The 16516-nt window shown below is 36.2% G+C and overlaps 1 pseudogene; it reads left to right on the top strand.

Annotated features, from left to right (window-relative positions):
• Positions 1–15374: 15374 nt before the first annotated feature.
• LOC140634726 (small ribosomal subunit protein eS1-like) lies at positions 15375–16189 on the top strand (annotated as a pseudogene).
• The last annotated feature ends 327 nt before the right edge of the window (positions 16190–16516 follow it).

Below are 16516 nucleotides of genomic sequence, written 5' to 3'. Positions count from 1 at the left end.
CAATTTGTGAGGGGGCTCAAGGATTTCAGAATGATCAAGAATTTGGAATAATTCCTAAGTTGAAATGTCAGATTACAACAACTTCTAATGTGATTCACATAGCAGCTGTAACGTCTGAATCAAGAGCATTTGAAAGGGCAGAGAGAGACACTAGACTAGAGGAGGAAATGCGATAATAGTGATATAAGCAAGGCCAAGTTGTGGTGCTATTCATAGTTAGGAGACCACAATACTGTTCAGTATTAGCATGTTTGACCTTTCTCAGTTCCTTGTTATAATTTTGTCATTTTTTCTCTTGTTCCTTTTGAGTTCCTATAGTTTCATACTGAGTTAATTTAGGTTGAGTTAAATCCAAAGGGGATTTTGCAGCAACAAGGTCTATTTGGCTGAAGGCTTCTGTGCTCCATATTTATTACTACTCTGAAAAATGGTGAATCCTATTCAAAGAAAGTTAGAGAAACAATTTTCTGAAATCATTTGCAACATGCTAGATGTGTACCTTATATTTTAAAGAAGAGCATAAGGACATAATAAAAGTATGAATATGTCTATAAATTCGGGTCAGAAATAAATGTTGCAATTTCCTTCTCTCCCCAACATAAATTAGTTTAATTAATGTTTTAAACTTCTAATCCATGAAGCAGAAAACACAAGCCCCTGTCCTTCCTAGACTTCTCCATCCTTGGTTATATTAGTCCTTAAATTTTATATAGAGTGGAGGGGTATCTTGTCTTCAATCTTTCTGCCTCACTGATAGCCACTGAAAAATGTCTGCATGACCTTTTCAGAAAGTACCAACATATTTCTACTGTGTCCACACATATTTGGGGCATACCCTTTCTTGGTGAGATTGGCTGTGCTTTTGTCGTCCATGACTTGTTCTTTCACTCAGCCATTTCCTCTTGGTGATATCAGCAAATTCCCTGTACTGCTACTGAGAAGCAGGATGTAGGTCTCTTCTCTGTGAGCTCATACATCTCTATCTTCTTTTCAATCCCCTAGCTTACAGGGGGTGGGCTGGGTGGAAGATAATTTTCCATTTGGTGAAAATCATATTCATTGTTCCATGATGTTCCATGCCATTGAATTTCCTTCTTTCAATCTCTTCAGCAAACTCCACAACCAATTAATTCTGCTGAAGTGTAGGCTTTTAGAAAACGATAGGCAAAATGCCTTTTGGTTTATTTTTGGTTCCTTCCCTGCCCTGTGTCATCTCCCCTAAACTAATATGAACAGGACTAGCAACATTGAATATAGGAAAGGAATGTTGGAAAATGGAAAGAGAAAAAAACTTAGTTAATACCACAAAATATTATTCCAGGTACATAATTAAGGCATAGGTTATTTGATCCAGTTATGTTGTCACATGCATTGACAACCAAGACTAATACTAAAGCTAACATCATGCAAGGAGACCACATTCAAAGTTAGCCAACAAGTTCTTTATTGTCTTGCTGGGGTAAGAACCAATGAACTCTGACCTGATTAAAACCTACCAATAGCTATTTTCATCTTCTAAGACTAGTGTGAGCCAACCTCCTTCAGTTTAGAATCTTGTGCCTCCAGAATTTCCCAATGCTTTTTAGAATCCATGAGTATCTATGAGTAGCTTGTATATCACTGAAATCCTGGTCATAGCGTCTGCAAAGGATGGGCCGATGGAATACTCTCCATTCTATCAAAGCATTGGATTTTCCAGTAAGAAGAGAAGTAAATTGGAAACTATAGTTTCTTTTCAGGGACCTGCATGTCTCGGTATGTATTGTAGTCACTCTGTGAAAGGTGTGCCTATTCAAAGATATTATTTTTTAAGGAAAAAATGCCAGCATTATAAGGACACTCATTTCTTCCATACTTTTCCCCATAAAAGCCACACCTTCCTTAGCTGCTTCATTACCTACCAGAAAGTCATCCCATGGCATTTGACTCACCAGAATGAAAACCATTTTTAGATTGTTAAGAAGTTACTGACTTTAGAATCTCTGTTACGACATCACAATGAATATAAGCATGGATGCTATAAGACAATGCTCATCTGACATAGTAAATTGATATTAAGCAAGAAATTGCAGATAACATTAGACTATTATCTATTCACATCTCAGAAACAATGTCATCTAGCCACAGATGGACAAATAAGTGCTCACTTTTATCTTAGGGGACAGTTAGCCAGCTGCAACAAGCATGTATTTACACTTTTGTGTATCACAAATTAGACTTCCAGTTTCTGGTCCAACATGTAAGAAGCTTGGAGATCATGATTCCCATCCTCTCAGCAAGAAGAAAACTGAACAAACTAGAAAAAAACAACTCTTTTTAGGTCCATCAGAAAACTGACATCACAGGGCAAACCACTGTGCCCCACATTGGAAAAACAGGTATATACAGAGAATCACAGCTTACCAGAACAGAAGCCCAGAAACATAAAACCTCTGTGAGAACAAGTAGGGTAAGAAGATTTAAGTTGTAATTGACAAACTGCTGAAGGCTCAGTGTTGGAGGACAAGTCTGAGCATTAAAAACTCCAGCGGACTTGATCTTAGGAGATTCCCCATACTTCATGAGGTTTTACCTCCAGGAGCCCCACCAGGTTTTCACAGTGAAGATCCAGTAAAAATGTCTTTGTTTTTTTAGGAGGGGGAGCAGAAAATTGACCATTTTGAAATTTACCCAGAGTACTCTATACTTCTCAAAAAGGCTTGCTCTCAAAATAAACCATTTTACCAGAACCTAATTGACTGGGGTTTTATCAGAGCCTAAATGACCTGGGAGAAAGGAAATAGCCTAACCCCAGTCCACTTTTATTTCCTGACTTACCTAAGTAGAGTGAGGGTTTGACTAAGAAACACTTATGAAGGTAACAGCCCAAGGGCATAGCCTCACTAAAAGGCTGAGACCTAATCACAGGACTACAAGACCCTTCCACTCTCCCCACAACTTACTACCACATCAGTAGGTTCATGCATAATAACTGGGGAATACAACTGAAAGAAAGCATTCCTCAGACCTTATTTAAGAAAAGATCTATAAGGAAAACCCAAGGTCAGCAGCAGAGACCAACACAAGGATGCCAGAGGAAATTTTAGCTTCTGACAACTACAGATACAGCAAACACAACCTAACTCTAGTAAGGTAAATGTAAAACCTCACATAAAAGGCCTATTTACTTCAGTTCCTTTTACCCACTATATTATGTCTTGCATTCAGTAAAAAAATTTTGAGGCATACTGAAAGACAAAAAACACAGTTTGAAGAGACAGAGCAAGCATCACAATCAGAGTCAGACATGGCAAGGATATTAGAATTCATCAGACTGAAAATTCAAAACTATGGTTACTATGTAAAGAGCTCTATAGTAAAAGGTAGACAACATGCAAGAACAGCTGGGTGATGTAACCAGGGAAATGGTAATTCTATTGGGAAGAAAGGAAGAACGGGAAGAAAGAATCAAAAGAAAATATTAGAAGGCAAACACACTATACCAGGAATGAATAATGTCTTCGATGGGCTCTTCAATATACTGTACATAACCAAGGAAAGAATCAATGAGATTGAAGAAATGTCAAAAGAAATTTCTAAAACTGAAATGCAAAGAGAAAAAAGAATGAAAACCACAACAGAATACCCAAGAACCATGGGGCAACTGTAAAAGATATAATATATGATAATGGGAATACCAGAAGGAAAATAAAGACAGAAAGGAATAGAGAAACTTTTGAAGTGATGGTGACTGATAATTTCCTAAAATTAAAAATAGACATCGAACTTAGATCCAGAAAGCTCAGAGAACACCAAACAAGATAAAAAACAAGAATTTATACAGGAGCACTTAATACAAACTGTAGAAAATCATAGACAAAGATAAAATCTTGAAAGAAACCAGAGGGGGAAAAAACCCACCTTACCTACAGAGGAGCAATGGTAGGAATTAAATCAAATTTCTCTTCAGAAGTCATGCAAGCAAGAAGAAAGTAGAGTGGAAGTGGATATTTAATGTGTTGAAAGAAAAGATCTACAAATCTTACCCAGTAAAATTATCCTTCAAAAGTGAAAGAGAAATAAAGATTTTCTGATATAAACAAAAAATTGAGGGAATTTGTTGCCAGGAGACTTGCTTTTTAAGAAGTATTAAAATAAATTCTTCAGAAAAAAAGAAAATAATGTAGGTCAGAAACAGACATAAAGAAAAGTGTTAGAGAAGAAATATACGGAGGTAAACTACATCATAAATATGAGATTCTTCAAAGGATGCAGATATATTCTTAACTCACTAAATGTGCAGAACTGGAGTTTGTTTCAGCAGAGAATCATGAATGATTATAGTAGATTTTCCCTTTGTTTAAAATATTATTTCCTATCAATACTATAGGTCATTCCTGGAGATTTATTTGTTTCTTCAACAAATAATTATTGAACATATACTAAATGTCATACCCTAGTACTAGAGAAAAGGAAAAAAGATCAAAAGAACTATTTCTGCCTGAAAGAAGTATACAATTTTTTTTGAAGTATACAATTTAATGAAGATAGAGAAATACTACTTAAAATTTAATAATACAGTAAGATAATAACTATAAGTGGCATATTCACAAAGTTAAGTGGTACTTTCTGGGAAGCGCTTGACTTTTTCTAGAGTTGTCCAGCAAGGTTCATGAGAGGACACAGCATTAAAGCTGAAACTTTAATGGTAAGAGGATTTTGCAAAGGGATGACAATAGTGTGTGCGGTTACAAAGATTGCACTAAATGTATAGAGAAAGTAAAGTGATTTGGTATTACTAGAATTCAGAATGAGGAGAAAAATGGGAAATGAGGCTAGACCAGAGGGCAGTGTCAGATAGGAAAGGTCTTGCCTGTCTGGCAAAGGGGTTTTATGTTGTTTTGTTTTTGTTTTTCTACAGGTAATGCAAGTTCATTACAGAATACTGAATTATAATAACCAAAATACTAGGTAACATTTACTGACTATTATAGTATTTGATGCTCAGTTCTAAATGGTTTATACCTATTAATTCATTTAAGCCCCACAACATCCCACAAGGCACAATGTGGTAAATGACTTGCCCATGGTCATGTAGCTCAGTGTCAGAGCTGGGTAGAAGTGTGACACAGTAACACTTATGTTTAGAATTAGCAGTCTGACAGCCATGCAGAAGATGAAGGGGGTGGCAATGTAATGGAGATGGGAAGGAAGGGCAGATATTCATATTCAGAAAACAGAATTGACAGAATTGATCATCAATTGTAGGAAAAGGAGAAGAGGATGATTTAGAATACTCTTAGGTTCTTGGCTTGGGAAAATTGAATGAGATGATGACTCCGTTCTGAAAACAGGGAAAATTGGGACAGAGACTGTTTTGAGAATATTTCATTCATTCAATTGTTCAGTCAATATTGACAATCTACCCTGGATCAGAGATTCTATTGAGTGCTGCATATACAATGCTGAGCAAATTAGACAAAGTTTTCATACACCTTATAGTCTAAAAGCAAATTCAGTTTTTGGAAGTTTTGAAGTACCCATAGATCATGAATATAAATGTTTCCAGGAAGAAACTTTGTACATAGGTTTTTTTTCCCTGCTGATTCTCCCAAAATTTATTGGAGGATTATCCTCTTTTTAGATGCCCAGTCAAGTCCAGAATTGAGCGCTGAAATAAGCCTCAGACTCCATTCACCATCCCTACGGTCTAGGCAAGTTCATACACAGAGCCAGATGTTGGCTAGAACTTGGACTCTGGTCTCTGACCAGTAACCATGCAGCGAGTCACTCCTAGGGTAGAGATTCTATCCTTAGGAGAATAGACCCAGAATTGGATTATGTATCTGACTTAAAGAAGAATCTGAATTGGATGTGTAGAAAAGTGAAGTCCATCAGCATAAAGGAGGTAAATTAAGCTACTCATGTGAATGACCTTATGAAAAACAGAAGGCTGAGAATAGTGCTTGGAGTAGACATTGGAGGCTTGGAGTAGGAAGGAGTTTCCCATAGAAGACTTAAAATAACCCAGATAGGTAGCAGGAAAACCTGAATATTGGTTCATATATACTGACTCTTCATTCATTTATATATTAAGGAAATTTTCTGAGAATTTTTAATGTCGATAAACAGTGAGTTTCTATCATTATAATGAGTTCTTATCCCTAAATTATGTAAGCTTTAGTGTGCTTTTGGACTGGAGGGTATAGTCAGGTCGATCAAATCGATGAAGTATTATTCCAGGGTGATTTGTTTAAATCAGGAATCTTAGAAGCAGACCTAGATCTCCTGGAGTCTTCTCAGTTTTTTTGTTTTTTGTTTTAAAATATTTTTTCCTTTTATACCTCCTGAAGTAGGATAATAGAAAAAAAAAGTATTGAATGCAATATTTCTTCTTTGGATGATTGATCTATTGGGGTGGAGTTTTTATTTGTGGTAAATTGACATGATCATCAACTTGGTTAGAAATCTTCATTTAAGATGTTGTTTATCTGGTCTATCCACTTTAAAAACAGAATGTTGACCTCAAGAACTAATTTGGTATCCCTCTTATCCAGGTATCTTTTGACATTGAGGCAGAGCACAGTGGATATGGCTTGTCTCTGCTCCATAGTATATGTGGCTTCAACTGAAGACATTCAAAATGACTGGGAATGACTTGAATGACAGGGGACATAATCATGTAGAGGCTTCTTACATGTCTGGCAACTCATCTGGGATAATTCAAAGGCTGGACTCAGTTGAGGCTGTCAACTAGAACTCCTCTAGGTGACCATATGGCCTGGGTTTCCTCACAGCATGGGTAGCAGGGCTTCTTGATGTTTCAGGATTCCATGAGCAAGTGTTCCATCAAGCAAGGTAAGAATTTCATACCTAGCCTGAGAAGTCATGTACATCATGAGTTCACTCAAATCAAGGGGAGGAAACATAGACTCCTTATGGGAGAAGTACCGAAGGCTTTACAGCCATGTTTTCAAAAGTGCCATACTTATTAAAGGTGTTGTGAGAATAAAATAATAAAAATGATTAACTAACATTGCCTAGCTATACATTATGGTGTAAGAATGATATAAAGCTTTAATTAGAAAGACTGATGGCTTTCCAAAATTCAGAAGTAGGGCAAAGAACATCTGGATTCATTTATTCATTCCACAAATAATGAGAATATGGTTGTGAAAAGACTAAATCCTTGATCTCATGAAGTTTATATGGTGGTAGAAGAATGGAGAGTAATAAAACATAATAAAGAAGCAAAATAATACATGGACAAGATGATTTAGGATAGTGATACATCTCTAAAGAAAACAAACCAGGTTGATAAACATTTAGCATTTTCTAGAAGTTCAATGCTAGACCAAAGGATTTGGCTTACCACAATCATGAAAGCATGGTACACGGGTTACAGAAGATCCAGAAAGTTTGTAATGGGGAAAAGAATTGAGATGACAGGGGCCCCTGGGTGGCTCAGTGGTTGAGCATCTGCCTTCAGCTCAGGGCGTGATCCTGGAGTCCCTGGATTGAGTCCCACATCGGATTCCCTGCATGGAGCCTGCTTCTTCTCCATCTCCCTATACCTCTGCTTCTCTGCGTCCCTTATGAATAAATAAATAAAACCTTAAAAAAAAAGAATTGAGATGACAAAGTTTAAGTGCTGGAAAACATTTTTAGGGGGTATAGAATATCAAAATATTTTTCTAATGTCAAACAAAAGATCAGATTGAGGCCCAGAGAAAGTAAATGGAGCCAAGAGTCAAAAGCAAGATGTAACTGGAATTGAACAAGAATGGAGTTGACAGGAAAGCAAAGTGAAATTGCTACATTTCTTTTTGGTGGATGGGGCTGTCTTAAAGAATAGAGGTGGGGCATGCCAATATTTAAACATTATGTACAGAAAAAGGCATAGTAGAAGGAAATTATTTTCAAGGCACATACTTGTTAAAGAACTGATACCTAGAATATATTAAGAACTCCTAAGAATTGATTTCAAAGAATCAAACAATCTAGTGGAAAAATGGACAAAGGATATGAACAGAAAAATCACAGAAAGCAGCATAATTATGATCAGGGAAACACGAAGTAAAAGAGAAAAATAAAATGTACAATACAGAAGAAAAGTAACAATAGCTAATCATTAAATGGTATCTCCCTGCCCCCATCCCTACGGATACATAAGTAGACCAGTTGTAATGGCTGTAATGGTTAAACTGTATATATATATATCTCAACTTGGAAAAATGTTAAAAAAAAAAACGGGGAAGGTAAAAAAAGAAAAGTAGGAAAGAACATAAACATTATAGTATTTAGTATATAGTATATAGTATAGTAAAGTTAAAAATGTGCAAATGAAAAAAAGTGCAAATGATACTGTATAATAATTTTTGATGCATCCAAATAAAGTATGAGAACAACCACAAAAATACACACCAATTTCAGGTTACTGCTAAGGAGAGAGAAGAATAAATTGAGTTGTAGGGTGGTGTGAGGAGAGTGGTATTCCATTATGGGGTTCAAATGTATCTTCTATGTCCTCTTCCTTATAAAAAAATTACATCTAAAGCAAATGTGTCAAGATGCTAAGGTTTGTAAAAGGCAGCTGATGACAGTGTACCATTTTCTATATACTATTTGAAATATTTAATAGGCAATTTGTAAAAATAATAGAAACACAAACTGTATGGAATATTAACATTTGGACAAGACAAGACAACTGGAGAAAGCTGCTTGTCAGATATGGTCAAGAAAGAGGAGTTTAGCATCCAATTTGAGTCATATCTTCCTGTAGTAGACTTTTTCTGTATCCAATGAACTTCTTGTCCTGTTCCTTATAATTTAAATGTTTATTTCCATAATCAGAATTTTAATATTAATAGAAAATTTTTGTTTTCCCACTTTAAACATTTAGTTCATATAGGAAGTGCAGTTTTTATATCAACTATATTTATAAAGAGATTTACTTACCTAACAACAGTTTCTTTTAGGCACTTTCCGAACAATAATGACTATAAGGCTCTTTATGTTTCTCTCATTTGGATTTGCAATCTTACTCTATTCTATGTTGTGTGGGAGATTTGGGAGGTTTTTGTTTGTTTTTGTTGTTGTTTTCCTGGGGATTTTTTTTTTAATTTAAGGTTTTTGCTAGGAAAATAACAGCTATGAGTTTTGGTAAGATTTGAAAAAAAGGCTCATTCACCATTCAGAAATTATGAACTTCACATTTCCCTTCTAAAACTAAACATCTAGTCCCTACTGTTAAGGGGCATTTTAAGAGTGAAGTTTTGGTTTATCCTATAGTCATGTGGACTACACAAGTAGCCCATTGGAGAGTCTCAGGAAAGAGATCCCACCCTTACAAGAGTTAATGTAACAATTTTGCAGAGGGTAGTTGTTAGATAAGAGTAGATTTTGTAGCAATTTAAATGACAGATCAAATGCCCCAATTTTAAAGGGCAGTTATCCTTTCCCAGTCTTATTTCTGATGCTTCACAATGGTAATTTTGGAAATTGTTCCCAATGAGATTTTGCTCAAGTTATTACTACTAAAATATGATTTCTTCTTCTTGGTGACATCACATCCATATCAAGCAGTCATGTTTCTGAGTAAACTCAAAGCTTTGGCTGGGGCAACCTGAGCATTGCTTTCTGCCAGGGACCCTGGAATGTGCAATTCACAATGGTTTCCAGATATATCAGTTCCCTTCCTGTCTAGGACATTGCATTGCCACGTGACCTTTGCCAAGTCACTTCTTTCTGCTCTCCCATAAGGTTGTAATTATGATGATCTCCCTCATAGAAATGTGATGAGAAGCTACTCATAACAAAGACTGTAAAAATTGTGAACATGATGAGAGATGCAGATATTAAAGGTATGAAAAAGTTCTTAATTGAATATCCATTTCCTCCCTGGCTCCATGTGTCCTTAAAATTTATTTGTAAGGACAACAGTAGCAAGAGAGTCTCATTAGGCTCTTCTGATAATGCCATCCATTAAATATGTGTTTTTTGGGATGCCTGGGTGGCTCAACAGTTGAGCATCTGCCTTCAGCTCAGGGCACGATCCCGAGTCTCGGGATCAAGTCCCACATCAGGCTCTCTGCAAGGAGCCCGCTTCTCCCTCTGTTGATGTCTCTGCCTCTGTCTCTCATGAATAAATAAATAAAATCTTTAAAATGAATAAATAAATATTTTCCAACCACAGATATGGCCTTGATTTTTCAGATAAATAATCTTTGTATGTGTTTAAGATATCTTTTCATTATTCTCTCATCAGCCACATGGTCTTTTTCTTTCCCAAGAAAACTGAGGTCATTTAGGTTGGTTTTAAATTGGCAATGTGATCTTATTCAGTGCCAGACACATGACATGTTCTAGTAGCTGTCTGGACTTGGGTCTGGGATCATATTCCCTTCCATTCCCAATATATGTTCCAAACACTTGTGAGCACACTGGAGGGCAGAAGGCTTAAAGAGGTGAGATCAGGCCAGGCTGGCATCCACTCTCTAGGATTCAGGGACAGAGTCGTACTTCAAAGTGGAGCAAAGGAGTGATTGACAATGCACCAGGGCTGCTCATGGTAGGTGGAAGGACAACGGGAGAAAAATAAGCTGCCTTAGTACATTTTTTCAAGTTTCTGTTTATCTTCCATCTGTAGACTCTTTAAACTGCCTTCATATTTGGATGTGGACATTGAAGTATTGCTGACCAATGCCAGAGTCACAGGAATATCCTGCTGTGCTTTTGATCTTCCCATATGACTGGATTTCCTGAATCATCATGTTACTGTGTGTGCACATATGTGCACACGTGAATCTTCTGGCACATCTCCCAGAAGCGTTAGTCCTGGGACAAAGGGTCCATTGGTGCTTTCAGAATGTAATATTGATCACTTTGGCTTTCCTTGGCTCAGAGCCAGATACTTTGTCTTTCACTGCACAAGATGGCTGCCAACCCCATAAGCTTGTGTCTCATCATGACAGGGCTCAGCAGAGCTTCATGAAGAGTAGGGTAAGTTTTTAGAAGCTTTGAAAAAAGTTGTTTAAAAATGGAACTTTGTGTTTTACCAACTATGGGCAGTGCTCAGAATTTGTCTCTTGTCTTTTAACCCTTACGGCCTGTGGTACATTCTATGTTTAGTTACATTGTACTCAAAGTTCAGTTGAGTAGGAAAGTCAGTGAGACAAAAAAAGTTGTTGTAGTTTTACATAATTTGCTATGTAGTACCTGTCTTAGTCAAATTCATAATTTGTGCTTCAAACTTAATGACTGTTCAAAGGTCAAATTCACAAGGCTGAGGAGAAGAAACTTCAGTTTTCACAGTGTACAGGATTATAAAAATTATAAAGGCAAATAATTCATAAAAAAATCTAGATGCCAGTGTTTGACCTTTAAAATGATGCAAATCATCAGTGAATACTAGAATAGAATAAAAATTATGATTATCTTCCAGCAGGCTTCCTTAAAATAAAGGACATAGCTAAACATTTCAAACCCATTACAAGTTTTTAGATCACCCAAAGAAAAATACACCAGAATCTTATTTTCTCCTTTTTCCCAAGTACTCTGAGATTTGACCTCAGCAGGAGATAAAATGGTGTTCTCTCATTTCAGGATTCCCATTCTTCTTTTCTGCCCCTACTGCCTTCTACACACCAAATATGTTGACTGAATTTTCTTCTCCTCTCACAGAAGGCATATTTGACACCTGAGAGCAAACACCAGAATGTGAATTTATTTCATGTATAAGCCTTTCCTGTTTTTCAGAGAAATACTGAGGTTGCGTGTGTGTGTGTGTGTGTGTGTGTGTGTGTATGTGTGTTAAAGAGGGCATAAGGAAGGAAAACTCACAGTGGACATTTAGGTATCATGGCCTCTATGGAAGGGATAGCTGAGAGAGTTTTCATTCCTGCATAATTTTATGTCAGTGGTGAGACCCTGTCCCTTGCTACTGTGGTGTGTTATGCTTTGCTGGGAGATGAATCAGCTATTTTCATTAGCTTCTATTTTATTCAGTTCCTGAGAGATGCCACAGAGCAGGTCTTTAATTCAGGCCCAAACAGAATTTAATTTGAATTCCAAGCATTCCAATTGTAATGGGAAGAGCACATGCTTTGGAATCAGGTAGACATGGGCAAGCTTCCTCACTCTGTCACTTACCAGCTGTGTGATCTCGGAGAAGGTATTTAACCTCTTCAAACCTCCAGTTGCTCATGTATAGAATAAGGATAATAATGTACTTAGTTAATAGGGTTATGATGAGGCTAAATGAGATCATGGATTTGAAAAGGCTAGCACAGAATTTGACACAGCAGATTCTTTAATAAAGTAAATTCTCTTCATTGTATATCCTTGAATGTCAGTAGTCTCTATACGGAGCTCACTTCTTAATGACAATTTATGAAACCTAAAAACTGAGCTGTAATATTTTTAAAAAATTATTTTCTGTGCTTATTATATCATCAGTGTCAAATTTAAACTTGTGATGACAGCACAGCTGTGAACTCTTTGGGTATCACAGTCTTTGGAAGTACAGCAGTGTGACAGTCCTGGAGAAAACTGCCATGTTTGGTATCCTTTGGGTACACTCAGATTCTCAAATTCCCAGACAGAAAGGGCTGATTGAATCTCTTTCATTCACTCTGAATAGCACACCTCAAGTACTTTCTTTGAAAGTAGATAGGTTATAAATCAATGTGTAGTAGTATTATGATACATTCTACATTCCTTATCATGTATAAGTGGACCCAATACTCTCTGAGGTTAATAATAATATGTTTTGAAACTCATGTTTCAAACTTGGAGAGAAAATTAACAAAGAAATTTAAAATTAAAGAGTAAAATGAGATGGGTTCAATGATAAGTCCGGGACAAGTTTACTAACTCAATAGAATGACACTTTTTTTTTTTTTCCAGAACAGTAACAGCAGCCTTGAAAGTCTAGACATTAATATTTTGACCTCTCTCCCTACTCTTAAGGGAAATGGTATTTTTGTCACAAATGTTACTCAGCATTCATGGTACTCTCTATTAATCCCATACATTTTGATATTGTCTAAGAACACCAAAAGCAGGTTATAACTAGGAATAAGGCTCAGGTTATTATAGACAGCCCTGTGGTGAAGAGATGGATCATCAGAGCCCAATTAGAGGTTAAGTAGGATTGAAATTCAAAACTTGATTTTTGGCCTTCCTCCCTTAAATTTTGAAATCATGTTTGAGTCCTCATCTCAGACAATAATTTTTTCAGCATTATAAGAGATTCCTCACAATGACTTCATTGTTTTTCTTTCCCTTAAAGAAGTATAGCAGATAGATAGACAAAAATAAAAATCTACTGTTCTGAGTTCATCCCTCAGACTCTATCTTTCAGATAAGACTTCACATTTAGGTGGTCATGGACTATGAAATCTTCAAATTCACATGGCTGGAACAAAACTTCCTGTCTTTTTCATTAAGTAGTATTCACTGTCCAGCTAACTCTTTGCCACAGAAAAATTGAACAGTTGAGATTTCAAAAAACATCAAGTCTAGACAATTCATAAGCGTATGTTCTACTTACCTCCACTAAAAGTAATTTCAGAGAATTTTTTTTCATGACCCATGTCTCAACTCTCTTTCATTTCAAATGCCAACATTAGCAGCTTCTTTTACTGTATATTGCTTGCATTCACAAAAGCCAGACCAATGATTCACTAGTTCCTGACAGTGACATCATGATTGTCTTTCTTCATTCCATAAATATATATTGTGTCCCCTGTATACCTTATGCTGTACTTGGAACCTTGGGGAATACAATACAAAACTAAGCAGAGGACATGGCTCTGTCTGCAAGAAGCTTGCCTAAAGAGAAGACATGATTGTTATCCTCATGAGCAGAACTTCAAAGTTCAAGATGGCCATCTATCATCCAGAGATCTACCATCTGCTCCAGAAAATCCTAAACTAGGAGCCTACAGGCTAAATTCAACCTAAAGACATAGTTGATTTGTCTCATAAAATATTTATCAAAAAATTAACAAATCATCAATATTTTAAATGGAAAGATGATACATAAAATTCTGGATTTATGATTTCTCTTTTAAAAATAAGATGTCGCAACACAGGGCCTTCCTTCTTACTTGGCAATAATTGGATGGAGTGCCCAGTTTCTCAGAATCTGCATCATACTGTTATTGTGTTCTTCCAGTTGCAACAATTTTTTCAGAAAATGATAGGAAGTTTCTAGGAAGGTGGTAACCTGAATGTATTCTGTTTCCCTTTTATTTTAACCTCAGTCTGTTCTGCTTTCAGTCTTCAGACCCCTGAAGCTGATGGATGTACACTCATGTGCTAATTAAACCCAAGTTTCGTGGGACACCTAGAAGAGAAATCTCACACAGGGTTTTTTGTTTTTTTGTTTTGTTTTGTTTTGTTTTGTTTTCTGCATCATAGTCTCTCAACAGGACTCAACCTCTTATTTGTAAAGTCTGCTTCACCTTCTACAATTCAAGTGCCTATAGTCACTTGACATACTCCAATAACTAGGCAATGAGTTCATAATGAAAAATAATCAGTTGAGGAGAACCCAACTATTCACAAGAACATGATAGATTGTAATACATAGTACACTCCACACAGGTGTTGATGGAGAGATAACAAGCCATGAAGATTTAGGTAGCCCTCAAATATCTCCTGTGTGTAAAATCGTAATTTCTCAACTAGGCAATTTAGTAAATGAGTTGATGGAATGGTTCGTTACCATTGAGATGCAAATTAGGCCTGAAAAATCAAGTAAAGATAATATCTCAAAGCACAAAATAGTATCTCCAAAATATGGAAAGTGCACATACACACATACACGCACACAAGAGTCTTGGAGGATAGAGCAGGAGCCCCACATGTGAATGATAGAAGTTCTGGAAGAAGAAGGCACAAAAAGAGGAGATGCAATAAAAACAAAATAATAGAAGATTTCCCTCAAGTTCAAGTAAAGTCTATTTTGCAAATTAAAAAGACTGATAAGAAAAGTCATTAAGTCAATAGATTTTTTAAAAAGAAAAATAATAGTGATATGACTATATCATAGGGGGTCGAGCCTCCACATCAGGTTCCATACTCAGTGGGGGAGTCTACTTCTGCTTATCCTTCTCTCCCTCTGTTCCTCCCCCTGATTGTGCTCTCTCACTCTCTCAAATAAAGAAATAAAATATTTTTTAAAAAACCGTATAATTAAATCTCTAGATGTTCAGAAGTCATTTAATAAATTTGGCAGTATTTCCCAATTTTGAAAAAGTGTATTTATCCAAACCTAGCAGCTAAGGTTATCCTAAATGACAAAGCACTAGAGCAATTTCAATAAAATCAAGAAAAAGATAGTGGTGGGTACAAACTTGGTTAACAATGGAATATTAGAGAGCAGCGCCATGGCGGTCGGCAAGAACAAGTGCCTTACAAAAGGCGGCAAAAAAGGGAGCCAAGAAGAAAGTGGTTGATCCATTTTCTAAGAAAGATTGGCATGATGTGTAAGTGCCAGCTATGTTCAATATAAGAAATATTGGAAAAACACTAGTCACAAGAACTCAAGGAACCAAAATTGCATCTAATGGTCTCAAGGGTCGCGTTTTTGAAGTTAGCCTTGCTGATCTGCAGAATGATGAAGTTGCATTTAGGAAATTCAAGCTAATCACTGAGGATGTGCAGGGCAAAAACTGCCTGACTAATTTCCATGGCATGGATCTTATCTGTGACAAAATGTGCTCCATGGTCAAAAAATGGCAGACCATGATTGAAGCTCATGTGGATGTAAAGACTACCGATGGTTATTTGCTTCGTCTATTTTGTGTTGGTTTTACTAAAAAATGCAATAATCAGATTCGGAAGACCTCTTACGCTCAGCACCAACAGGTCCGCCAAATCCGGAAAAAGATGATGGAAATCATGACCTGAGAGGCGCAGACAAACGACTTGAAAAAAGTGGTAAATAAATTGATTCCAGACAGCATCAGAAAAGATATAGAAAAAGCTTGCCAGTCTATTATCCACTCCATGATGTCTTTGTTAGAAAAGTAAAAATGCTGAAGAAGCCCAAGTTTGAATTGGAAAAACTCACGAAGCTTCATGGTGAAGGTAGTAGTTCTGGAAAAGCTACAGGGGATGAGACCGGTGCTAAAATTGAACGAGCTGATGGATATGAACCACCAGTCCAAGAATCTGTTTAAAATTCAGACATTTAATGGTAACAAATAAGAACATATTTGTAATGTTTAAAAAAAATGGAATATTATTGTAGACGTAGGCTTTAGTAAGTAAATCAGTTAGAAAAAACCATTAAATATGTGTAGATAATTTTTTAAAGGAACAGAACCTACATGAAGAAAACAAAATCAATTGAAAGAAAATAAAATTTTCACAAATGAAGTCTTTCCACATTTTATGATTAAAAGATCTGGTATAATAAAAATGTCAACTTGCCAAAAATTATTGCTTACATTTAATATAATATCAGTTTTAACATTTCAGAAATTTTGGGGAAATGAACAGAAAAATTTCAAACTTTGCAAGGAAG

This window comes from Canis lupus, chromosome 6 (genome assembly GCF_048164855.1).
Source record: "Canis lupus baileyi chromosome 6, mCanLup2.hap1, whole genome shotgun sequence".
NCBI lineage: Eukaryota > Metazoa > Chordata > Mammalia > Carnivora > Canidae > Canis > Canis lupus.
The sequence above is the reverse complement of the archived record's forward strand: the minus strand, read 5'-3'. Positions and strand labels throughout refer to the sequence as shown.